At 41.0% G+C, this 27,739-nt stretch overlaps 1 protein-coding gene across 1 annotated transcript in view; it reads left to right on the forward strand.

Annotated features, from left to right (window-relative positions):
* Positions 1-2,453: 2,453 nt before the first annotated feature.
* GJB3 (gap junction protein beta 3) overlaps positions 2,454-27,739 on the forward strand; it is a 30,154-nt gene continuing 4,868 nt past the window's right edge. The window contains exon 1 of the mRNA XM_083369819.1: positions 2,454-2,647. The gene's annotated coding sequence lies outside the window, so the exon portion shown is untranslated. The remainder of the gene's footprint in view (positions 2,648-27,739) is intronic.

The raw sequence follows: 27,739 nt of genomic DNA on the forward strand, positions 1-27,739 counted from the left end.
TCCAACCCATCATGACCCCATGGACAACGTTCCTCCAGGCCTTCCTGTCCTCTACCATCTTCTGGAGTCCATTTAAGCTCACGCCTACTGCTTCAGTGATTCCATCCTGCCACCTCATTCTCTGTCGTCCCCTTCTTCTCTTGCCCTCAATCTTTCCCAGCATGAGGCTCTTCTCCAGTGAGTCCTTCCTTCTCATTAGGTGGCCAAAGTATTTGAGTTTTAGCTTCAGGATCTGGCCTTCTAAAGAGCAGTCAGGGTTGATCTCCTCCAGGACTGACCGGTTTGATCGCCTTGCAGTCCAAGGGACTTGTAGGAGTCTTCTCCAGCACCAGAGTTCAAAGGCCTCAATTCTTTGGCGCTCAGCCTTTTTTATGGTCCAACTTTCACTGCCATACATTGCAACTGGGAAGTAACAACCATGCTACTAGCTTAACAACTGTGGCAAGATAGATTGTAAAATGGGGCAAAGCTCATTTAACCACTCTCTTGCTTAGCAACAAAAAATTTGAGCTCACTTGTGGTCGTACATTGAGGACTACCTGTACAAGATAATAGTTGAGGTTTTGCAATCCATCCCAACCCAGATAAATCATTTTAAATATTGCTGACTTGCTTTCTCATGAAAGGGTAATACAGTGACCAACAGTGGAATGTTAGGTCTGAATTAAAACCACCTTTAGCTGCAGTCACACGCAAGATTTTACCTCATTAGTAAAGGTAATTTACTAATTTAACTTAGTTTACTCATTTAATTCATTTTCTGGATTTGTAAGAAAGAGGTGGGGGGAATCACAATGTAACCAAAAGAGCTGAGCTACCCAACAACAATAAAAGGGAAAAAAACTGCTTAAGCTGCTTGTGTTAGACAAATCAAGTTACTACTGGTATGCCTTTGATTTGGTTAGATGTGCTGGATGAGCCCAGGCATGCCCTACAGAGCGTGGCCTATTTGGTTGGCCAATAAGATTGTTCCAATATTATCAAATATTTGCTCTTATTAATCCCCTCTTCAAACTTACTCCTCTTCTTTATTCACCTCCCTTGACCTTTACATTCTCCCTCTCTGCTCATATTAGAATGCAACTTTTCATTCATTGATTTGCTTCCTTGCAAGTTACGGTATATAGCCTCCTTCTGTCTCCTCCCCACCCCAAGAGTTCAAGATGGCACATACTGTACCTTCTTTTCCCATTCTTTCACAACAACGAGCCTTGGGTTGCGGAAAAGAGACGGGCTCAAAGTCCTGTAAAGAACTTACAGTGTTTGAAGGAAGACTAGATCCTGGTTTGTGTCAAAGGTGCATTTTCAAGAAGCAACTGGACTTTCTTGTTTTCCTTTGAAGAAGCTTCTTCAGCTCTAGAGCTGTTGTGAAAGATTGGGAGGAGAAGGTACAGTCCATGCCATCTTGAACTGAAGAAGCTTCTTGGGTGAGAAGCGAAACGTCTTCAAAGAAAAACAAGGAAGTCCAGTTGACTCTTGGAAAAACACCTTTGGGACAACCATGACCTGAAGGACAGAGAATCTCTATAGACATTTAGACCTTGGGTTATATACTGATGATCCAGCTCTTCACCACTGGACCAAGGGACTCTTGGGCTTAGAAGGAAGGACTGGCCTAAAGTCACCCCAAGACCATCTATAGTTGAGGTGAGCTAGAACCTGGGTCTTCCCACTTCTACTCTAACACCTTGACCACTGCACCAGATTGGTAGCCGTTTCCTCTGGGGACACCCCTACACTACAGGGAATCCTCAACTTAGGACCACCATTGAGTGCAAAATGTTTCTTGCTAAGTGAGACACTTGTTAAGTGAATTTTGCCACTGTGCTTGCCACCGTTGTTCAGTGAATGACTGCAATTAGTAACACGGTTGTTAAGTGAATCTGGCTTCCCCACTGACTTTCCTTGTCAGAAGGTTGCAAAAGGTGGTCACATAGCCCTGGGACACTGCAACCGTCATAAATACGAGCCAGTTACCAAGCGTCTGAATTTTGATCATGTGACCACGGGGATGGTACAATGGCTGTAAGTGTGAAAAACGGTCACAAGTCACTTCTTCCAGCGGCTTATTAACTTTGAATGGTCACTAAATGAATGGTTGTAAGTTGAGCCCTTTTTTCCACATGGCACTACAACTGCCCTAGACCCATTGTTTTTGCTCCCAGTCTGTGTCATGAACTAAAAGATGTGCTTGGCATAGACCAAAATTTGAACAGGAAGACAAAATGGACTAAGGGAGCATTGATTTGGGGCAAGGAGAAGTAGTTCTTGCTGTGTTCTCTTAGGGCAATCAACCTCTGCCCAAGACCTAAAACAGATGCAATCAGTTTGGCTGTAAAACCAGCCAAAACAAAAAATCTGACTTAGCCCCCCCCCCCTTTGCCACACAGAGAGAATTCCTTTCTCCTTGCACAACTGAAGAAAATTGAGACCACACCCTATTGCTCACACAAAATAAGGCATCTCATTACAGTGCCATGAGCCGGAGTCCTCTGGTGTATTTTTTCATGCAGGACAAGGAGAAAGTTTCATGGCTTAAACTCTTAAGATTTCAGGAGACCTGCCACAAAGAAAAAGAAATCTCTGCTTTTCTTGTTGGGGAGGCTGGCCCGCCTGAGGAAAGGCCAAAGGAGATTTGAAGAAGTTGGTGAGTAGAACTTCCCTTCTTACCGGTGGACGGACTTGAGTTTCGGAAGATGGAGAGAGAGGCTCTTTCGGCAGAGCTTCTTTTTTAAGAAAATATTTGAAAGCATTCGTTGTTTGCAACCAGGAGAGATGCCAATACTTTAACCCTGAAACAGAGATTGCTGGGAACTTTTCCATAGTACAAAATGTATTAAACATGATGTGTAGGTTTAACTTGAGCGGATAACAAGATCATATTGCTTGTTCAAGCAGCTACTCAGCAGTCTGAGTAGGCATTTTCAGCACCCAGAGGTAAAGAGGAGCCATGCCAGCTTCTTAATTCTACTTAGGACCCCAGGACGAAATAGCTTGATGGGTTCAATTGCTGAACAACAAATCAAAACAACTTGCTTAGCCAAGTTTGCTTCGATAAGAAGCATCAGGAAAAAGAAGGTGTTTTAATGTCGGTAACCAGGAAGTGCCTCTCTCCTCGTTTTGCAGATCTCCTTAAGCCTCATCGGTGCTCAGACGTTGAGCTGAGTAGGAGCTTTACAGTACAGGAGGCAATTCAAGTTAAGTGCTTGAAAGAACTGCAGCTAAGCACAAGGTTGGTTCTTTCCACCAAGAGACAGAAAGAAAGAAAAAAATGAAATGTCTCGATGTACACAAATCAGGCTTTAATTGTGCAGGCGTCAGATTGGTGACTTGGCCATCAGCCTTTTGGTGCTGAATGGCAATTATCAGGTTCTCCATACAGCAAATTGCCTTTTTTTTTAAAAAAAAAGAGTTGTAGTAGTAGCTGTAGTAAATTTAATACTGGCCAGAGTAAAAAGGACATGTGTGACGTGATAGAAGAATAAGGTAAAAAGCAGGTAGAAAAATCAACCTTAATTGTGTGCAGTCATCTGAATGCTAACCTTCCATCAATCCCATGGAGCTGAATGGCAATTTGTCAAGCTCTCCATTCAGCAAATTGCCTTCATTGTAAAATCAGTTGTCATAGCGGTAGTAAATTTAATACTGGCACGGGGTGTGTGTGTGTGTGTGTTGTGTGAAAAAACCACAAACAGGTATATGATCTGATGGAGATGGAAAGCAGGTAAGCAGGCACAGAGAAGAAGGAGTTAACTTTTTTTTCTCCTTTTGCAGCCAAGGTATATACTCTTGTAAATACCTTTGCTTTTGAAATGCACTGGCTTGTAAAGGAAGATAGCAACTAGACAAAGAGAGGAGGAAAAAATAAATAAACAAAAGCAGCTCCTGGAGTAGAAAACACAAAAAAAACGCCTTCTCTCAAAGCTGCTGCAGTTTGATGAAGACAGGGCAGCTGCTTATAAAGGAGCTTTAATAAACTTTGCACAGGGAGAAAAAAAATGAGATCCTTCCTGCCAGACCTGACTTTCTGCAGGGAGCACCAGGGGGTGGATGGTGGCAAGGAGGAATGAGTGTGGAAAGTCAGATGGGGTGGTTGTTTGTTTAAGTGTTGGTCCTAGTCAAGGGTGGGGAATTCAAAACGGGGGCATTCGAAATGGGGGTCCCGAGAGCTTATTATTGTTCCGAGGAAAGTGCTTTCCCAAGTGTCGGAATTAATCCAGAGAGAGAGAGAGAGAGAGAGAGAGAGAGAAATTCATTGCTCACTCAGTCCATAGGAGCAAGATTCAAAAGGATTTCTCTCTTTTTTTGAATGCTTCCCTCAATTTTTCATTTATATGTAAAATCGGCCCTGTTGGAGAGCCCAAAACATTATTTATTTATTGTTTCGGCTAAAGATTGTTAACCAAAGTAGTCATAAAGAGAGAAATTCCAGACTGCTGAACTCCATGTGTGCGAGTTTTTCATTTGCAAGGAGACAGACTGACAATTAAAAGATTATTTTAGCCTCAATTCACGATGCCCCAGTGATATTTGCAGTCTTAGCAACGGCTTTCTGAAAATTTGAACGGAAGTCTTTGAAACGGTGAGGGTGGCAGAGTTGAACCTATCCCCTTTCAGGTACAAGGCATGCACAGCACCGCTGAGCTAAGGCCCTTCAATTACTTTTTTTGCCGACATCAACAAACCTGGTGGCTTGCAGCCGCATGTTGCATAGCTGGAAATGCTTCCAGCAGCCATCCAGACGGCATCATTACTGCAAGGAGTCCTCAAGTTACAACCACAATTGGGACAAGAATTTCCATTGCTAAGCAAGGTGATGATTAAGTGAGTCGCATCCAAGTTTGCAAAAAAAAAATTGCCACGGTTATTAAGTGAATCACTGTGGTTGTTAAGTGAATCGCATGATTCTTAAGCAAATCCGGGCTCCCCCCCATTGACTTCACTTATTGGAAGCAGATGAGAAGGTTGCAAATGGTGAACACACGACCGAAGGATGCCGCAACCCCCATAAATACACACCAGCTGCCAAGTCCCCTAATTTTGGTCACATGACCGTGGGGAATCTGCAATGGTTGTAAGTGCAAGGACCGGTTGTAAGTTACTTTTTTCAGTGCCATTGTAACTTCGAAAGGTCGCTAAACGAATGATTGTGAATTGAGAACTACAGTACCTACAGTATGTTGGTCACGAGGATATGGGTGTTTTCTTCAGAACCTGACAATTGTTTCGGCCTGCACTGTTGCCTTCTTCAGCTGTTGAGAATTTTGTAGGGAAAAATCATCATCCGACTTCTGTTTAGGGCCATAATTCAGTTTGTTCAAGAAACTCTCAGTGTAGCCAAAAAAAAATTCATCAGATTTAATATTATTGTATATACAATATTATTGTAAGTCTCAACTGCTGGTGATTTAGATCATAGAACATGGAATATAGAATGATAGGGTTGGAAGGGACCTTGGAGATCTTCTAGCCAACCTCCTTCTCGAGCAGGAGACCCTATACTACTCTGGACAAATGGCTGTCCAGCCTCTTCTTGAAAACCTCCAGTGATGAAGCACCCAAAATTTTTGGAGATAAGCCATTCCACTGTTCTCACTGTCAGGAAATTTCTCTCTAGTTCTAGGTTGGATCTCTCTTTAATGACCTATCATGATCTTACTTCTTCTCTTACCCTCTGGTGCTTTGGAGAATAGGTCAAGCCCCTCTTCTTGGTGACAACCCCTCAAGTACTGGAAGGCTGTTATCATGTCACCCCTAATTCTTTTCTTCATTAAATTAAAGGTAAAGTTTCCCCCTAACCCACTGAGCCACCACATCCCTTCCTTCATTAAACTAGAGACACCTAATTCCCTCAATTGTTCATTCTCCAGATGTCTAATCATCTTTGTTGATCTTCATTCTAGGGTCTTTACATCTTTTTTGCAACATGGTGACCAGAACTGGATGCAGTATTCCAAGTGTGGTTTCACCAGTGCAGTATAAATTGGCACTATTGCTTCACGGGGTCTTGAAGTTATCCCTCTGTTGCTGCAACCTAGGAATGCATTAGCTTTTTTGGCAGCTTCAGCACACTGCTGGCTCATGCTTAAGCACTCTACAGTTGCTCCTCTTGAGCCAGGTACCACCTATTCTATACGTGTACACTTGGTCTTTCCCCCGTCTTGATGTCACCTGCATCATTTACATGGATCCATGCATGTAGGTTTATTTTTTTCAACTTCCTAGTTTGGCCTACAAATCTGTACATCCCAAACCCCTGTCTGAGACCTAATTAGGATCCCCGTTGACTAGCTTTCCAAGAACAGACACCATCTGATATGCTTTTCACTGAGGTTTGTGGAACCCATGCAACATTCTGATTCAAACAACATACTAAGCGTTATAAAGACATACAAACCATGGTAGTTAACTTCACACAACAAGCTAAAACTCCAACAAGTTAATCACAAAATGGTTCAGTAAAAGAACTGAATCTAACCAGAGTCTATCATTGGAACACAATTTGCAACCATGTTTCTCTGTTCACTAGATCTCAGCTTGGACTAACCAATGCAGCAATGGGATAAACAAACGTGACAGGCAGGTTTCAAATAGATTGGATGCTGAGCTTGTCGATCAGAAGATCGGCAGTTTGGCGGGTCGAATCCCGAGTGCCACGTAGCAGAGTGAGCGCCTGTTACTCGGCCCAGCTTCTGCCAACCTAGCAGTTTGAAAGCACATAAAAATGCAAGTAGAAAAATACTTTGCCGTCTAGTCATGCCGGCCACATGACCACGGAGATGTCCTCAGACAAACGCTGGCTCTTCAGCTTTGAAACGGCGATGAGCACCGGCCCCTAGAGTTGGAAACGACTAGCATGCATGTGCAGGGGAACCTTTACCTTTACTAGGTTTATGCCTCACATCAAGCCATATCACCCTAACCATGGCTTAAAGACTAAAGCACAATTATCTAGATTCACAAAACACACTAGTCCAAAGCCAAGTAATACACCTAATTGTTGCTCAGAACAATGCCTAACGCCAGCACAGTTTAGCAGGTAGTTGCTAAGTACTCCAGCAGTAAAGAGGTTAAGATCTTCCTTTTAATCTCATGCATTAGACTGAGATCACCTGCAATATACACATTCCCCTCCCCCACCCTGGGAACTCCCATTTCAGAACCTCTTGGAATGCAGACGTCAAAGTCCTGTTACAAACAGGAGAGAGTAAAAGACATGTATCTCTTGAAACAAGCAACTGTTTGCAGGTTCTAGAGTTTGGTGAAGTAGTAAAATGATGAGGGAGAACCACAGACATTGTCAGCGAGTTGCTTGGTAACCAGTGTTGCATTTTGGCTCGGGATATGAACCAGATCACCACCTAATTTCTGAATTTTGATCATGGCTTTAAATAAAGGCATAGTGGCAACCCTTGGCAAGGGCTGGGCTCCCAAACCAGGAACACTTTATTGCGGCACATTTTGTACCTTGTTGTTAAAAGCAGAGCCACTTTTAACCTTCGGCGATTCTAAATATGGCTGCTTCAGCCATACAGCAGGCAGAAGAACCATCTGTTTTATCCTTTTTTATTAGTTTATAATATAAAATACAAAAATACAAATCAAATAATAGGAAAAATAGGGGAGGGAAAAGGGAAGAGGAAAGTGTAGAGGAAAAGAGAAAAAGAAAGAAAAGGCATTGACTTTTGACTCCCTTCGGTGCCACAGAATAAGACAATAATATCAAACCTCGACTTTTTACTTTTAAATAATAATAATAATAATAATAATAATAATAATAATAATAATAATAATAATAATAATAATAATAATAATAATAATAATAATAATAATACTATTTCTATACCGCCCTTCTCCCGAAGGACTCAGGGCGGTGAACAGGGCAAGAATAAAAATACAGATTACAAAAGTTAAAACAAGATTAAATAAATGCCCACATACTAAAATACATCTTTAAAACTCAATAAAATAACCATAACAAACCCCCCCCCCAATCCCTTCATCAGGCCAGGCCAGCTTGGTATAATAGTATATTATATAATATAATAGTATATTATAATAGTATAAACTAGCCATTTCTATAACAACAGATCTATCTAATCAGTAAAACCCCAAATCAAAGTTTCATTTTTCCCCCACCTCAAGCACAAAAGTCTAGAAACAGTTTCCAAGCAGAAACAAAAGTAGAATAGAATAGAGCTGGAAGGGACCTCGGAGGTCTTCTAGTCCAGCCCCCTGCTCAAGCAGGAGAACCTCTACCATCTCAGACAAGTGACTGTCTAGTCCCTTCTTAAAAATCTCCAGTGATGGAGCGCCCACACTTTCTGGAGGCAAGCCGTTCCACTGGCTAATTGTCCCCACTGTTAGGAAGTTTCTCCTTAATTCCAGGTTGCTTCTCTCTTTGATCAGTTTCCAACCGTTGTTTCTCGTCCTGCCCTCTGGTGTTTTGGTGAATAACATGACCCACTCTGTCTTGTGGCAGCCCCTCAGATACTGCAATAAGAAGTAACACAATAAGTAATTGTGTGGGATTTTTTTTCTTTTATCAAAGCAGTAAATTTAGCCATCTCTGCTAATTCCATCAGCTTTTGCAACCCTTCATCCATTGTGGGGATTGAAGTCAGGCAGAAGAACAATGGCCAGGAGTATTTTTGCTCCAGGGGTCATTCTTGCGCCTCCATCTGCGGTTGGATTCCTCGCGGTTATCTTTACTTGTATATTTTTGCTGTCAGTGCTACTGCTAAAGGCTTAGATCCAGCTGTTTGCTGCCTGGTTGGCATTCCTAGCTGACAAATGTATCTGTGTTGGTGCTTCTCAGCCATTTGAGTCCAAACAAAATTTGAGCCAAAAAAAATGAGTCATAAAGGAAGAGAAGGCCAGCGTGACCCTCCTTATAACTGTTTACCATTGGGTGGAGAACCACAGGTTTCTTTCCCCCACGCTAACATTTTCGGTCAAATACACAATAGTTATTTAGTACCTGACCGCACCTTCCATAATTAATGGCTCATGAGATTCTGTGCAGGATAGCTGCCAAAGCCAAATGAAACCATCAAGAAGGAAAAAATGGAGACAAACATATTTGCATGACCATATTTTTAAACCATCTACCCAGGGTGTAAATATGTTCCCTACTGAGAATGTAAAAATGTTGTGTTCTGAAGTAAGTCAGTCAGTCAGTCATCATCTTTATTTGTTGATTAGCCCTTGGGCCATATCAAATTGCCAAGTTCCAAAAACAAAATATCACTAAAACTTGACAAAAACAATTCAAATGAAACTGGATAAAATACAATTTAAAATGAAACTGAAACAAAATACAATCGAAATAAAATCAGGATAGAATACAATGATTTAAGATACAGGTTAAATATGCTTAAAATTATATTGCAATGTCACCCATACGTCTACCCCAGTCTTAAAACTACTTTTAAAATCACATTTTAAAATCAAGTGATCTTTCCTACAATCTACCACACTCTGCTGCACCAACTTTGTTCTTATTTCCATCAACTTTACAGCATATTTGGCAATCCATTTCACCAACTGCAAATTAGAGCCTAACAAACAATGATGCAAGAAGCGCTCTTTAGACATAGGGGTACTAGTATAAAAGATCCTGCCCAATTGATGTTCCCTCAAATCTTAATACAGGGAGCAATCAAAAATTACATGGGACATTGTTTCAACTTCCCCCATCCCACATAAACAGACTCTTTCACTTACAGGAATCCCCCTATATCTGCCCCAAAGCATGTTTGTTTGAAGTTTCTTTCCCCCACACTAACATTTTCGGTCAAATACACAATAGTTATTTAGTACCTGACCCCACCTTCCATAATTAATGGCTCATGAGATTCTGTGCAGGATAGCTGCCAAAGCCAAATGAAACCATCAAGAAGAAAAAAATGGAGACAAACATATTTGCATGACCATATTTTTAAACTATCTACCCAGGGTGTAAATATGTTCCCTATTGAGAATGTAAAATGTGGTGTTCTGAAGTAAGTCCCACCACCACCACAAAGATATACGACTGAAATATAACACATTAAAGGCGAGCTCATGAATCTATTATCCTGTGCTTGAGAGCCCGTAGATTCACTTAAATATAATCAGCATTCTGAAAAATAATCTCCAATGAAATGGCTGTGTTTTACTCCAGCTATTCAGATTGGGAGGTATGATTGCATATTACACTTATAATATAAATTCCGGTTACAGAAACTGAGATGCAAAATATGACTAGCTGACTTTAGATATCAGATTGGTAGGGATCACGTTACAGTGCCTAGCTATCTGTTAATAGCTTCAAGAAAATTGCTGTACTTTTGACTGTTGGAATAAGAGGGTTTAGACAGGGACCCCCAAGTTCTTCGGCCTGTTGACAGTTTTATGAAGCTTTCGGATTGTTCATTGATGCCCAAACATTTAATCTTAACCCTTTGGGAGGGTCAATACTCAAGACTTTGGAGAACCCCGGATATCATGAAAGAACAAGAGATTCTTTGAACATATAGACAGACACACCCCTCACAGTGCAGTTGCAGGTACTTAAAATAGGCAAGAACTAATGGCTTTGTAGAGGAGCTTTTAATAAATACAAATTCCCTATTTATTTAGGTTGCAATCCCCTTTCCTCCTGAAGCTCAAGGCAGCATACGTAGCACTTTCTCCTATTTTTCATGGGTTTACTTGTTTTTATGGGGTTTCCCCCCCTACTTCTGTATACTGCTCAGAATCCATTGTTGGGCATCTAATGGATATCAAGCAATCCATCAATCAACCAATCAATCCAGGTTTGAGCTAGTCTGGACTGCAAGAAAAGGAAAGAGAGACCCAAACTCTCTTTGAGGGATGACAGCCAAGTCTCTCTACATCTATTTAGTGCCTCCACAATTACCTTTACTACCTCTAGCCCCCCAGAGGTTTCTGAGCTTGGGGAGGAGGCTAGGACCTAGGTCTCTCCATTCCTAGTTCAACCTGTTCACTGTTGCCCTAAGATTAAAGAGAGGGTTGGCCTAGAGCAGGGGTAGGCAACTTTGGCTCTTTTATGGCTGGATGAGAAATTCTGGGAGTTGAAGTCCACGAGTCATAAAAGAGCCATGGTTGCCTACCCTTGGCAACCGGGTTCAGTGGCTTAGGAAGGATTAGAATTTGGATCTCTCTGTTACCATCCCAACGCCTTGACCACTGCACAACGATAATTTTTGAGCTAAGACAGAGAGGATATCAGGGGCTGTGAAAATAAGTTTGGGAGACAGGAGGAAGAGATGCAACCAGGGCAACCACCAGGCAAGCGGTATCTCAGTCCATGGAAGGAACAGGAGTGAAGAAAGCCTCTCGGAAGTGATCCTCCCTTACTTCTCTGGCAAGGAATGGGGATGGGGAAGGCATCTCAGAAAGGATCTCAGAGTCACCTTATCGGTGAGATGTGGAAAACGCATTTAATTAATTCATTGGTTGATCAATTAACTAACCAGTCTCCTTCCTAGTTCTCAGGAAAGGAACGGGGATGGAGAAGGCGTCTCAGAAAAGACTCCAGAGTTGCCTTATCAGTGAGATGGAGACATATTAATTTAATTTAATTAATTGGTTAAGGCATTAATTGGTTAAGGCATTGCTGGAGCAGTGGGCTAATGCCTCCTTAAGTAACACCAGCTGCCTGCAATTAGTGCAGGTTCGCATCCCACCAGGCTCAAGGTTGACTCAGCCTTCCATCCTTCCGAGGTAGGTAAAATGAGGACCCAGATTGTTGGGGGCAATAAGCTGACTTTGTAATAATGTCGCTTGGGGTGTGTGTGAAAGCCCTAATAAGCAGGCATATACATAGAATGAAGGCTACTGCTAAGCTTGTAAGCCGCCCTGAGTCTTCGGAGAAGGGCGGGATATAAATGGGATTAAAATAAAAAATAAAAATCTCAGAAGGGATTCCATTTGCTTTATAAGTGAGATGGGTGGCATATTAATTTAATAAATAAATAGATAGATAGATAGATAGATAGATAGATAGATAGATAGATAGATAGATAGATAGATAGATGGATGGATGGATGGATGGATGGATGGATGGATGGATGGATGGATGGATGGATGGATGGATGGATGGATAAATAAATAAATAAATAAATAAATAAATAAATAAATAAATAAATAAATAAATAAATAAATAAATAAATAAATAAATAAATAAATGAATAAATAAATGAATAAATAAATAAATAAATGAATGAATAAATAATCCTCCCTAGCTCTCTGGAAAGGAATGGGCACGGAGAAGGCATCTCAGAAAGGATTCCAGAGTTGCCTTATCAGTGAGGTGGAGACATATTAATTTAGTTAATTGTTTAATTGATTAATACGCTTCCTAGTTCTCTGGAAAGGAATGGATCCTAGAGTCAGTGAGAAGGGTGGCCTGTTAATTTGATAAACAAAGAAATAACCTCTCTTGTTCTCTGGAAGAAAAAGGCAAGGGAGGGGAGTCGTTTTCAGACTTGCAAGAGTCTCTTACTGCAACCTTCCCATAAAGTGTGCTATTATTCATGGTTCTGGTATCCTATCTGGACTACTTCAACGGACTGACAGAACCCAGAATGTAGGCGCTTCATCACTTGGAGGTTTTTAAGAAGAGACTGGACAGCCACCTGTCTGGAATGGTACAGGGTCTCTTGCTTGGGCAGCGGGTTGGACTAGAAGACCTCCGAGGTCCCTTCCAGTTTTATTCTGATAGATTGAGAGACGCTAGCCCCAAATTTCCCAATATACTTCCTCAACTCAGAGGGGATATAAATCAGGGTTGTCCCAGCCTTTAATCTAGCATTTTAACCACACCACATAACCCTTTATATAGCAGGGATGGTAACCATGTGCCCCCCCCACCTTGGCTAATTTTTTGCAGCCCTCACTGTTTGACCTTTTATGGGTGGAAATCAGACTCATTCGTTTCACCAGTTTCAAGTGGACAACAGGGAAAATTCCATCGCTTTTGCCTCTAACTGATCAGGGTGGCCGTCTAAAATAATAATAATAAACCTTTTATTGTCAAAGTACAACATGTGTACATTGAGATTAGCCGAGCCTCCCCCCCCCGTGCTCCCTCCCCCCAACACACAGTGACAACAAACCCTCCATCCCACCACACCATGTGAACCTACTACACCACACACCGGCCTCCCAAGTCAATTCTGCATAAGATTATGTCCCATTTAAAAGCCTAACAGCCCACGGATAAAAGCTATTTTTCAGCCTGTTGGTACGGCTGGCTATATTCCTATATCTCCTACCCGATGGTAGGAGGGTAAAGAGATACCGTCCAGGGTGTGAGTCATCCCTGAGAATCTTCCTCACTCTTCCAAGGCAACGAGCCCTGGCGAGGTCATCCAGCGGTGTCAGGGAACAGCCCACAATGTCTTGTGCTGTGCTCACTACCCTCTGTAATACTTTCCTGTCCGCGGCTGTCAGACCAGCATACCAAACCACAATACCGTACGAGAGGACGCTCTCTATAGTAGACCGGTAAAAGAGTAAACCTATAAAGCCTGCAATAGTGATAAATCATCCCAGCATTGGTGGCTGGTGCTATTAAAACACAAGCAAGACTGGCCTCCTAATTTTTTTTAAAAGTAAAGCAAAGACCTCTTGCCAAATATCCCCCTCCAAAACAGACACACACACACAAACACACACACACACAGAGAGAGCCTGCTGTTGCCTCCCAGAACACATGATGTGCCTTTTGACTTCCCCACACATAAAACATAGTATTGTGCCATAAGTGAAGCAGCCGTGAAGTAGAAAGGAAATCATGGATCAGATTTACGAACTGTTGCATTGAAAAACTGAAGTTTGGCCAAGTCTATGACAAGCCAGTTCAGTTCAAGCAGGAAGAGCTATTAACTGCAACTGGCAAAGCGGGGACTTTAAGACCACCATCAAGAACACCAGCTAAAGTTGCCTGTCAAAGCCTTAAAAGAACAGTAAGGCCCTGTCAATGTGACAAGAAAAAAAAATAAGGAAACGTAGGCATGATAGAATATTTTCAATATTGGATAAATTAAGAGGCCAGTTCTTTTTTCTGGCCAGCTAACCTTCAAGGCTGCCAATGTTTTTACTTTCCTGCCTTGCTTTTCATATACAGTGGCTGAGTTTCAGACAAGAAAAGCCGATTAACTTCTGCTATTCCCATTCTTTGCAAGGACGTCTGTAGGGTGTGATGAAAAAAATCAGGAAGGAAGGAAAGAAGGAAGGGAGGGAGGGAAGGAAGGAAGGAAGGAAGGAAGGAAGGAAGGAAGGAAGGAAGGAAGGAAGGAAGGAAGGAAGGAAGGAAGGAAAGAAGGAAGGAGGGAGGGAAGGAAGGAAGGAAGGAAGGAAGGAAGGAAGGAAAGAAGGAAGGAGGGAGGGAGGGAAGGAAGGAAGGAAGGAAGGAAGGAAGGAAGGAAAGAAGGAAGGAAGGAGGGCGGGAGGGAGGGAAGGAAGGAAGGAAGGAAGGAGGGAGGGAGGAAGGGAGGGAGGGAGGGAGGGAAGGAAGGAAGGAAGGAAAGAAGGAAGGAAGGAAGGATTACTTTTTGCTGCCATTTTGACTTTTGTTTAACCATACCTTTACTTTCCTGCCTATCAACTGGCAACAGCAAAACTGAAAGAACCATTTGCAAAGTTTTTAACAGTAGGCACAGACAGATTTAACCTTGTCTGTTTTTTGGCTATGTGTGCCTTCATTTAAATATTAAAAAAATGTAACAATATGGATACTCTAAAGATGTTCAGACTTTTTTTTTAAAAAATGCACCTACCTGCAAGGACTTGATTTTATTCCTTTTGCCTTGAATGGACAACAGCCTAAGAAACACAGCAAATAAAATTTGTTCAGAGATCATGGCAATGTTTTCAAAGAAGACACATTTCTTTCCTAGAATGAGCCAACAAAAATTATCAATGACCTTATTTAACACAGAAATGCAAAACCTATAGTAGTAAAGTCTTGGAGTTCAGTCACTCCAAGAATCCAGATTCCTGATTTGTAATCCAATTTGTTTTTGTCTGGCCTAGAAATTTCTAAGAATGCAATTTCTGGCACTAGGTTTCAATGCCAAGCAGGATCTAAATTTGAAAAAAAAATACTTTGCAATCCTTTACTTTGACTGCCCTTTGAACTAAGTAACATGGAACTTAATTTATCAAATAAATAATATTATATGGTTCTTGGATTATGCAGAATCCAATTATCACATGGGGGAAAGAAATCCATGCAGATAGAAAACTAATCTGTTGGGGAGAAGTTCATATGCTAGATTTCTCTGTGGAGGGATTGGTTGTACGGAAAACAAGTCCTTGTTCATTTATGGGAATTGACAGTGGAATGATGAGAACCACTAGTTGAAAGTTAATTACTCCCAGAAGGAGACACATGGGGGGGGAGGCAAGATTGACTTGTTTTTCCTGTTTTTTTGAAGAGCATATATAAACCTCCCCCAGGTTAGTTTATTAGTTGCAAAAGGAGGCCTGCTTAACTTCAACCAGCAAGAGAATAAGCAGTTTCAGGGCTAAGGAAGGGAAAACAGAATATATCAAAGAGAAGGTGAGGGAAGAATACCATTTTTGAAAGAGCCACTATATGAAAGCAGAAAAATTAAAATCTTTATCTTATCTTTATCTTTATTAGACTTATATACCGCCCTTCTCCCGTAGGACTCAGGGCGGTTCACAAGGTTTTTTAAAATAACAATACAACAATTACAAAAATTAAGAACAGTTAAAATAATTACATTTAGACCTTGAATAAATATAAAACCCCAATTAAAATCCAATTTAAAACCCCAATTAATACTCTCAGTCCAGGCCAGAAAGCTCAAAGAGCCAAGTCTTCAGGTCCCGGCGGAATGAGCGAAGGTCAGGGGCAGTCCTAAGCTCCACGGGCAGCTGGTTCCAAAGGGCAGGCGCACCCACAGAGGAGGCCCTCCCCCTGGGTATTATCCGCCGGCAATCTTTTGCCGGCGGTACCCTGAGAAGACCCTCCCTGTGGGAGCGCACTGGACGAAGGGAGCTTGATTCCACCAAGTCCAAAGAGATTCTTTTCTTTCTTTCTTTCTTTCTTTCTTTCTTTCTTTCTTTCTTTCTTTCTTTCTTTCTTTCTTTCTTTCTTTCTTTTTCTTTCTCTTTCTTTCTTTCTTTCTTTCTTTCTTTCTTTCTTTCTTTCTTTCTTTCTTTCTGTTTTTGGGTTTTATTTATTTATTGTTGAAGACTCACCAATAAGTTTTCAAGCTATCTCCTACTCAAATATGATTTTCTTTGACTTTCTTTGAATCAGCCAGTCACTTTCCTAACCCTAAAAAAAAAAAGGAAAAGGAGGCCTTTAAAAGATGGGAAAGGTGTGGTCCTTTCATTTTTGCTGCCTGGTTATTGTACAGCCGGATGTGTGACAAATCTGTAATCACAATGGAGAAGAAAGACAGACACCTGCAGATGTAGTTTCCTTTGTGTACTTGAGATCCAGGGCTGACCGTTTTAATGTCTTGCCCTCCATAGTTCACGTAGTCCTACTGTCTAGAGATTTGGGACACTGAACTTCAGTGCATCTGACAGCAGAAAAGGTAAAGGTAAATCCTTTTATTTATTACATGTATTTATTGTCAATTCTAAAGAGTACAGAGAAGGCCAGCAAAGATGATCAGGGGACTGGAGGCTAAAAGATATAAAGAACGGTTGCTGGAATTGGGAATGTCTAGTTTAATGAAGAGAAGGGTGAGGGGGTGACATGACAGCAGTGTTCCAGTATCTCAGGGGCTACCACAAAGAAGAGGGAGTCAAGCTATTCTCCAAAGCACCCGAAGGCAGGACAAGAAGCAATGGATGGAAACTAGTCAAGGAGAGAAGCAACCTAGAACTAAGGAGAAACTTCCTGACAGTCAGAACAATTAACCAGTGGAACAACCTGGCTCCAGAAGCGGTGAATGCTCCAACACTGGAAGTTTTGAAGAAGAGACTGGACAGCCATTTGCCTGAAATGGTATAGGGTTTCCTGATTGAGCAGGGGGTTGGACTAGATGACCTCCAAGGTCCCTTCCAACTCTGTTTTCTATTCTATTCTATTCTATTCTATTCTATTCTATTCTATTCTATTCTATTCTATTCTATTCTGTTCTGTTCTGTTCTGTTCTATTCCTTCTGTTCCTTCCAACTTTATTATTATTATTATTATTATTATTATTATTATTATTATTATTATTATTATTATTATTATTATTACATAGCTATGGGGGGAAAAGTAACTTACAACGGGTCCTTACGTTCATGATTGCTGCAGCATTCCCCATGGTCAGGTGATCAAACTTTGGACACTTGGCAACTGGCTTGTATTCGTGACAGTTGCAGCCGATCAGAGTCATGTGATCGCCATTTGCAACCTTTTTACAAGCAAAGCAAATCTCTGCAGCTGTTAAGTGAAACACACAGTTGTTAAGCAAATTCCAGCTTCTTTCATTTATTTCATTTATTTTGCTTGTCAGAAGCCAGGGTGATCCCAAGGCCCCGGGACAACGCACCTGTCATAACCACATGGCAATTATCAAGCACCCAATTTTTTATCATGTGATTGGGAGGATGCTGTGATGGTCATAAGTGCGAGGGCCGGTTATAACTCACTTTTTCCAGGGCTACTGTAACTTTGAATGGTCACTAAACAAATGGTTGTAAGTTAAAAATTACTTCTATTAAGCCACCAGGTGCTTTATTAGTTTTTGTTTAGGCAGAATAAATGAACTCATCCAGTGGCAGAGTTCACACCACCTGCTGCACTAACTAACAAGGGATTGGATGATTCAAATGTCCACATGGGAACAGGAAGTTCTGACCTTGTTGGAATTTTCTCGTATGAATTAAGCCATCATAACCAGCCATAATTTGGTTTGTTTTAGAGGTGAATTACATGGCTTGTTTTGTTAACCTGTTAACCAGATTGTATCGTACAGCCTTAGCCTTATTATTGTTATTATTCCTTAACTTTCTAACCCACCTTTTATAAGCATAGTGGCCTTAAAACAAGCCATTAAGATTTATTCCACAAACGATTATTTTAAAATTGACCTAACATCACCTATGAACCCCATTAGTGTCTTCGATTCTCAGGAAAATCCTGAACGGCTAGACAAAATCCAGAGAATTCATTTCTGATTTAAATCTCAGGAAGCATTGTTGTAGTTTTTGCACAGTCCTGTGTTGTTTTAGGAAGGTTTTGTTTTGATTTTTAAATGTCAGTTGGGAAAAAAAATGGTAGGAAACCTACAGTCAAAATACAAGCAGTTCTTCCTGTTTGATGGGTCCTTTTCAGATGCACAAAAAAAATGTAAAAGAGCTAATTGCTCACAAGCGCCACAATTAAAGGAGAGAAAGGGCAATTGGACAGCTCCCAAAACACAAGCAGGATTTCCTCGCTAAGAATAGTTGCTATTCCTGCTAAACTTGACTGAACTGAACTTTGGAACAACCAATGTATAGGTAGTCCTCAATTTATGACCATAACTGAGCCCCAAATTTCCATCGTTAGGCAAGACAATCGCTAAGTGAGTTTTATTTATTTATTTTTTATTTATTTTAATTCCATTTATATCCCGCCCTTCTCCGAAGACTCAGGGTGGCTTACAAGCTTAGCAGTAGCCTTCATTCTATGTATATGCCTGCTTATTAGGGCTTTCACACATACACACACCCAAGCAGCATTATTGCAAAGTCAGCTTGATTGCCCCCAACAATCTGGGTCCTCATTTTACCTACCTCGGAAGGATGGAAGGCTGAGTCAACCTTGAGCCATTTTGTGACCTTTCTTGCCAAATGGTTAAGTGATTTACTGCAGTTGATAACTTAGCAACATGGTTGTTAAATGAATCTGGCTTTCCCATTGATTTTGCTTGTCAGAAGGATGCAAAAGGGGATCACATGACCCCGGGACAGTGTCATAAATACATCTCAGTGGCCAAGCACCCAAATTTTGATCACCTGACCAATGGGAGGCTGCAATGGACGTAAACGTGAAAAATGTTCACGTCACTTTTTTCAGTGCTATTGTAACTTCAAAGAGTCACTAAACTGGTTGTAAGTCATGGAGTACCTGTATGTGGCTGGAAAAAACTTCAGTGTTTGTATCTCAAATCCCTATTCAACCTACAACTTCAGGAGACCATGGAAAAATTAGGCAGTTGGAGTTAGACTGAGATGTAGAAGAGAGCTACAGTTAAGTTCACAAATCATGCCACCTCCTAGTCTGAGTTCACACATTTTTTTAACCATGCACAACATTCTTAGCACCCGATGTGCACCCACCCACTGCATTTTGCAAATTGTGCTTTATGTCTTAGGACAGGCATTTGCAAACCTGTGGACCGCAGTCCGCTTGTGGTCCTGGACAGCTAGCAACGTGGCCTCACAAGATATAATAAAAGGTTTAAAAAAGAAAGTTTGTTATTTATATGCATTAATTATATTATATATTTTATATGTGACCCATACAGAGTATATGCCCTGCAAGTCCTGTACAGACCTGGAATCTTCTGTGTGTGTGACTATGTTATGTAATTGGCAGGAGAAACTCTTTTGACTGTTATGTAATTGAAACTCTTCTTTCATTAGTGACATGGTCAAAATAGTGAATCTTTAGGCTTTGATGAAGGCATCTTTGTTAGAAGATGTAGAGTCTCTTGTTAATACTTGCTGATGCCTTCCAAAATTGAAAACATTGGAGATCCCTTGCTGCTTGATTTGCTATATAATGTGGGAGGATCTAATGCCAATATGAGCCGTGGTGGCACAGTGGTTAGAATGCAGTACTGCAGGCTACTTCTGCTAATTGCCAGCTGCCAGCAGTTCAGCAGTTCAATTCTCACTGGCTCAAGGTTGACTCAGCCTTCCATCTTTCTAGGTCGGTAGAATAAGGACCCAGACTGTTGAGGGTAAAATGCTGACTCTGTAAACCACTGTGAAGCAGTATATAAGTCTACATGCTATTGCCATATCACTCAATGCAGCCCAGGCAAGCCAAAAGTTTGGACACCCATGACTCAGTGTCCAGAAAATTGCAGTTTGTTCAGCTAACTATGCTTGAACAAACCATGACCCAGTTGCTTAGCTAAGTTTATGAACTACATTTCTTTTCAGCAGGTTAAATCAACCACAGCTTAATAAAATATGTGAAGCAATCTATAAAAAAGTCTTATGTTACTGTCGTTCATGAACAGCCTAGGAGCAGCCCATATTGGACACCCAATAAAATAATTGTGATACTATTGTTCTCACTTAACAAAGCCAATTGAGTCAAGTGGCACTGGGCGTGAGGGCAAATTTATTGAATAAGCATTCCCTTACCTGAAATGGGTTTCATTGTTTTTCCCTCCATGACTTCTTCAGAAGCCAAGATTTGACTAACAAATTGATGATGGGCAGAGTGCCAGTTGCAAGTTTGAATTGCCAGTAACAGACAACAATAATGAGGAGAAAAAAACCTCTTGACAAGAAAGAGATCAGAGAAACTCAAACATTTTTCAATATTTTTGCCCCCAAAATATTCACTAACATTCCAGACAAAAATAGAATAGAATAGAATAGAATAGAATAGAATAGAATAGAATAGAATAGAATAGAATAGAATAGAATAGAATGGAATGGAATGGAATGGAATGGAATGGAATGGAATGGAATGGAATGGAATAGAATAGAATGGAATGGAATGGAATGGAATGGAATGGAATGGAATAGAATAGAATAGAATAGAATAGAATAGAATAGAATAGAATAGAATAGAATAGAATAGAATAGAATAGAATAGAATAGAATAGAATAATAGAATAGAATAGAATAGAATAGAATAGAATAGAATAGAATAGAATAGAATGGAATGGAATGGAATGGAATGGAATGGAATGGAATGGAATGGAATGGAATGGAATGGAATGGAATGGAATGGAATAGAATAGAATAGAATAGAATAGAATAGAATAGAATAGAATAGAATAGAATAGAATAATAGAATAGAATAGAATAGAATAGAATAGAATAGAATAGAATAGAATAGAATAGAATAGAATAGAATAGAATGGAATGGAATGGAATGGAATGGAATGGAATGGAATGGAATGGAATGGAATGGAATAGAATAGAATAGAATAGAATAGAATAGAATAGAATAGAATAGAATAGAATAGAATAGAATAGAATAGAATAGAATAGAATAGAATAGAATAATAGAATAGAATAGAATAGAATAGAATAGAATAGAATAGAATAGAATAGAATAGAATAGAATAGAATAGAATAGAATAGAATGGAATGGAATGGAATGGAATGGAATGGAATGGAATGGAATGGAATGGAATGGAATAGAATAGAATAGAATAGAATAGAATAGAATAGAATAATAGAATAGAATAGAATAGAATAGAATAGAATAGAATAGAATAGAATAGAATAGAATAGAATAGAATAGCTTTATTTGGTCAAGTTTGATTAGACATACAAGGAATTTGTCTCAAGTGCATAATCTCTCGGTATACATGCAAAACAACAGAGTAATAATAATCTTAATACTAAAGTAATAATAATCATAACACTGATACCAACAAGAGAAGGTAGTGGAACAGATGAGAAGGATAAAGGTAATACATAAAAAAGTAATTAAATCCCGAGCAAGACAAGCTTGGAGACTAGGTACAGGTCCTGAAACACAGAACAATCCAAGACATAATTTAAAAGCAAAGTGATTGCTATGTGAGAAATGGCCCTTGGCAGGGGAACATAGGAGAGGCATTAGTACACCATGAAGTACGAAGAAGGAGGTGCAGCCAGTAGAGGAAATGTCATTCAAGACGGGGCTGGAAACAGTAGGCGGGCATGTGTCACCCAGCTCTGACTTATAGATGGGAGAAGCTGGCTGCTGGGATGACCTGGAGGAAGCAGGCTGCCCATTGACGGGTGTAACTCAGAGAGTGGGATGAAGTCAGTAATGGCCAGAAGAACAGAGCCAAGAGGAAAGAGTGGGTGGCAAAAGAGGGGAGGCGAAAAGGCAAGAAAGAGGAAGTGAGGCAGAAGCAAACTTGGGCTTAAGCCTAGGATGGTTAAAAAGAACAATCTTTTATTTATTTATTTTTTATTCATTTATTAACCAAATTGATTGGTTGCCCATCTTACCGCAAGGTAAGTCTGGGTGACTTGTGATATTAAAAGATAAAACGGTAAATATAAAATGCTACAAAAATATAAAAATACAAAACAGAGTAGCTAAAAGATGGGGAGGGAGGGAGGGAGGGAGCAGGGAGGAAGTGGGATTTGATACGAACCTATCAGCCATTTCAAACCTAAAACTCCTGTGGGGCCCCAAACCAACTGGCAGAGCCAGGCCTTTAGGCTCTTATCAGGAGGGTTGGAGAGGACATAGAGAAAATGTCTGTGAAAATGCCAGTGTCACAACAGGGGGCAAGATGTTCCAGAGAGCAGACACAAGGGCAGGAAAGGCCCTTCTCCTGGACCCCACCAGCCAGAATACCCTGGCCAATGGGGCCCACAGCATGCCTCCTTAGCCGGCACAGATGGGGCAGGCCAATCCCAAGAGATGGTCCCTTAAGAAACCTGAACCCATGCCATGAAGGTCTTTAAAGGTAATTACCGACGCCCTTGAATTTCACCCACAACCAGCAGTCGGTGCAGCCCCCAGAGCAGTGCTGTTGCAATGGGCCACCTTCTTCCAGATTCAAAGTCTTTTAAAAGCCAGGACTTCGTTAAACTAGAAGACTTAACATTGTCTGGGATTGGGTCTTCAAGATACTTGTGCCAAACTGCAGTAACTAACCAGTCTCCTTCCTAGTTCTCAGGAAAGGAACGGGGATGGAGAAGGCGTCTCAGAAAAGACTCCAGAGTTGCCTTATCAGTGAGATGGAGACATATTAATTTAATTTAATTGGTTAAGGCATTGGTGGAGCAGTGGGCTAATGCCTCCTTAAGTAACACCAGCTGCCTGCAATTAGTGCAGGTTCGAGTCCCACCAGGCTCAGGGTTGACTCAGCCTTCCATCCTTCCGAGGTAGGTAAAATGAGGACCCAGATTGTTGGGGGCAATTAAGCTGACTTTGTAATAATGCCGCTTGGGGTGTGTGTGAAAGCCCTAATAAGCAGGCATATACATAGAATGAAGGCTACTGCTAAGCTTGTAAGCCGCCCTGAGTCTTCGGAGAAGGGCGGGATATAAATGGGATTAAAATAAATAAATAAAAAATAAAAAAATAAATGCGGGGGAATCTTGATATGTTATAGGGATAGATGCATGTCCGCAAGAATGCCGCATCCTTCTTGGAGTTGGCCAACCAATAGCTTGATTACATCAAGACAGCATTTTGTCGATATTTTTCAGCAATGAAGATCGGAGAGAGGAGGGAAAGGGAGAAGGAATTAGGAAGAGATGAAAGGAGTAGAAAAATGCTGCAAACTGGAGATAACCAGTTTGTCCGGCCTTGTGTGGGGGATAGAGAGGCCCACACAACTGTGAGGCTGGATGCCCCCCCCCCATCTATATTAACAACTGCTAAAAAACACCACCCATCTTGGAATTTGTCACCTTTTGACATTTTATAATGTTATTTTTATATGGCACGGGTGCCAGAGGCGGCACTCAGAGCCCTCCCTGTGGGCACCCGCGCCATGCCTCGGAGGTGGCAACTGTCCCTCTTCAACCAGCTGCCCCCCACAGGTGTCCCTCCCCACAAGCGACATTGAGGTGACCACACCCACCCAATCTTCCATGACCACCACAGCCACACCTACCCAGTAGGCCACACCCACCTGGCACCCAGCAATGAATAAGTGGGCTTTGGGTTGCAGTTTGGGCACTCGGTCTCTAAAAGGTTCACCATCACTGTCCTATATATTTTTTTATTTTATTTTAATTCCATTTATATCCCACCCTTCTCCGAAGACTCAGGGCGGCTTACAAGCTTAGCAGTAGCCTTCATTCTATGTATATGCCTGCTTATTAGGGCTTTCACACACACCCCATGCGGCATTATTACAAAGTCAGCTTAATTGCCCCCAACAATCTGGGTCCTCATTTTACCTACCTCGGAAGGATGGAAGGCTGAGTCAACCTTGAGCCTGGTGGGACTCGAACCTGCACTAATTGCAGGCAGCTGGTGTTACTTAAGGAGGCATTAGCCCACTGCTCCACCAAGGCTCTATATGAACTTTAGGTAGGACTCATAAGAGGTCAGTCATAGTTTATGGGGGCAAAAAAAAAAGAATGAGAGTCTGATTACACCTTTATCCACTTAATGAAGTTTATTAAAAGGAATACACTTTTGTGAGCTTCAGCTGACTTCATCACATATATCTGCATTATGGGTAAAAAAAACCCTTTTAGATAAAAAATAGCCAACCAGGACTTCAACTACCCCTGATGTCTTGTGATTCTTAAACCAAGGAAAATTGTCTCCTCCTAAGAATTTTGAGCCACCCAATTCTGAGGGTTTTATTTTTCACCACTAGCCTTCTCCAAACAAGAGCCTTCTAGTTTTACTGGACTGTACCAGGCTATGCAAATTTGGAGAGACTGAAACCAATGAGTAGTAGGTAAGATGGATGGATGGATGGATGGATGGATGGATGGATGGATGGTATCAAGTTGTCAATTCTTCACAACCACATAGAGAGATTCTTTTTTCCATAATGATCTGTCCCTAATCCAGTCTTCCAGGACTTCTTTGCCTTGTCTATGTCTATGCTTCCTTTGGTAAAAAAAATACATAGAAGGTGTACCATTGTTTTCTCCTGGATAATATGAATGGATGGCTTTTCCATGGTCCCTAAAGTTATTGCCCACCTCCAGCATCTTCCTGTGTTTTTCCTTGCTGGGCAGATGGGATGGCTTTCACACCTTGGATGACCTTGCTGGGAATGTATGCTCCTGACATACACTTACCACATTCTTTGCTTATCCCTCCCAAGAACACCCCTACCACCATCGCCCTACCACAATGGGCAGCAGAGCAGGACTGGGTAGGAGTAGTTGAGGCCAGAGCGAAACTCACATTTGACTTCATTGACACTTCATTAAAATGCAGTTTCTTCACAAACATATCGTACATTTTCCTCTTTGCCCAGTGGGCAACATCTTTTAAAAAGATTAAGAACCACATGCTTGTCTCATTCTGAATGATCACATATCATGGCTGGGGAAGTCTGATAGTAGTTCTCAACTATGCTTTCCTGCATCGTAGATATTTTAGGCCTATCTTGTGATGTTTAGGACAAAAATTAGAACCATATTTTCTGACTGTATTTTGTCTGAACTGATTATTAGTAAGCTGTCTTTGAATGAGTTAAGAGGACATTATTTTTTTAGAGATAGGTGGGTGGCAGTCAGGAAAGGAATCACATCCTTTCATTCTTTACCCAAGCATCCAAAGAGCAGTGTATTCAATTAAACTAGAGTTTCTCAACCTTGGCAACTTTAAGACACTTGGACTTCAACTTCGAAAATTCCCCAGCCAGCAAGGTTGAGGAACACTGAGTTACACTCTTAGTAAGCAGTTTGTCCATGCTGTGCTTTTGGGTCTGAGATTCTATGTCCCTTCATATCCATGAGTACCAGATGCTGAACAGGAAGTAGGGTGTATCAAGTCAAAACCTTTCCCAACTATGAAATTGGGAACTGCTTAGCCCCAATAAATTATTTCAAAGATATGCCGGGAAACCACTAAGCTGTGAGTCAACTAAACATAATAGCTGAATAATAAGTTACCAACAGGCCAGGTGAATAAATATTGTGACACCGGTATTTTCAGCCTGAAATAAAAAAGAGAAGAAAAGTGGCCGAGATAATTTCAAAGAATGTGATTTATTTGTAGGCTGGTTGATTTGGAATGAACACACACACACACACACACACTCTCTCTCTCTCTCTCTCTTCTTAAGTAATTATGGGGATTAACAAACAAGACTGCAAGGCGATCAAATCGGTCAGTCCTAGAGGAGATCAATCCTGACTGCTCTTTAGAAGGCCAGATCCTGAAGCTAAAACTCAAATACTTTGGCCACCTAATGAGAAGGAAGGACTCACTGGAGAAGAGCCTAATGCTGGGAAAGATTGAGGGCAAGAGAAGAAGGGGACGACAGAGAATGAGGTGGCTGGATGGAGTCACTGAAGCAGTAGGCGTGAGCTTAAATGGACTCCAGAAGATGGTAGAGGACAGGAAGGCCTGGAGGAATGTTGTCCATAGGGTCGCGATGGGTCGGACACGACTTCGCAGCTAACAACAACAACAAACAAGACATAAAAACTACGGTATATTTTTTTTTAAAAAAATACAAATATAAAACAAAGCAGAATGCAATTAAAAAGATTGAGAGGGTTGTTCTATCTTGTCAAAAGCGATTGACAATAATATCATGATGTAGTATAACAATGGGACTGTAATAGTAGAAGGGGATAGCATCCCATCCAATTTCAAACCACTTAAGGATAATAACTGTCCATAAGTCAGCAAAGGCACCCCCACCCTCCAGGAATTGATAAATAGCCCAGAGGTTTGGGACAGTTTCCCTCTATTTCATATTTTCTGATTGTATTTTGTTTGAATTGATTTTATAGTAAGTTATCTTTGAATGAGTTAAGAGGATATTATTTTTTTAAAAAAGAGGGGGCTGGCAATCAGAAAAGTAATCAAATCCTTTCATTCTAAGCAGATAAGGAGTTAAGGATGTGAATGGTAAAAGAAGAAAGGAAACACGAGACTGGGGGCATCTAGCAAAAAGAAAAAATCCAGATGTTTAGAGAAAGCAACGGGTTCTTCAAAGTTCTGTGAGGTTCTCTAAGGAAAGCTAGGATCACGCACCATTCAGGTTAAGCTGAAAGGAGAGGGGGTAGTTTTATGAAAAACTTTGGGTACCATTATGGGAAAACCAATCATTATTTTAACATCTAGTGTAACACCAGCTGCCTGCAATTAGTGCAGGTTCGCATCCCACCAGGCTCAAGGTTGACTCAGCCTTCCATCCTTCCGAGGTAGGTAAAATGAGGACCCAGATTGTTGGGGGCAATAAGCTGACTTTGTAATAATGCCGCTTGGGGGGGGGGGAAAGCCCTAATAAGCAGGCATATACATAGAATGAAGGCTATTGCTAAGCACATTGGTTTGTGCTTAAATTGTAAGCCGCCCTGAGTCTTCGGAGAAGGGCGGGATATAAATGGGATTTTAAAAAAAATGTCTGCATAGGAAGCCATCATTTAGATCAGGAATGTCAAACTGCTGGCCCATGGGCCAGATGCATCATAGCAAAATTGCACCCACCCCATTGCTGGCAATGGCAAAAAAGTCACGATACGCCGTGACACGTCACATGACGTTGTGAGTTTGACACCCCTCCCTGATTTAGATGATGTGTTTTGGTATTGTATATGATATGAACACTGTTAGTATGTTTTGCAAACCTGGATTTGGAGTTTAGGATATTGTGTGAACCCAGCCTATGGGCCATGCACAGATTCTTATCAACTCCTTCCTGACTTATCCATGCAGAAATGACTTCCACAGTACATTCCTACATAATTCTGATAGAAAGTTTACAAAACTACTCATTGGTAGAAATCTGGAAAACAGTGTTTTGAAAGGGAATATGACAGAATAACAAAGATGGAAGGGATCTTGAAGGTCTTCTACTTCAACTCCCTGCTCAGGCAGGAGACCCTATATCATTTCAGACAAATGGTGTCCAAT

The sequence above is a fragment of the Vipera ursinii genome (assembly GCF_947247035.1).
Source record: "Vipera ursinii genome assembly, chromosome: 9".
Classification (NCBI taxonomy): Eukaryota; Metazoa; Chordata; class Lepidosauria; order Squamata; family Viperidae; genus Vipera; species Vipera ursinii.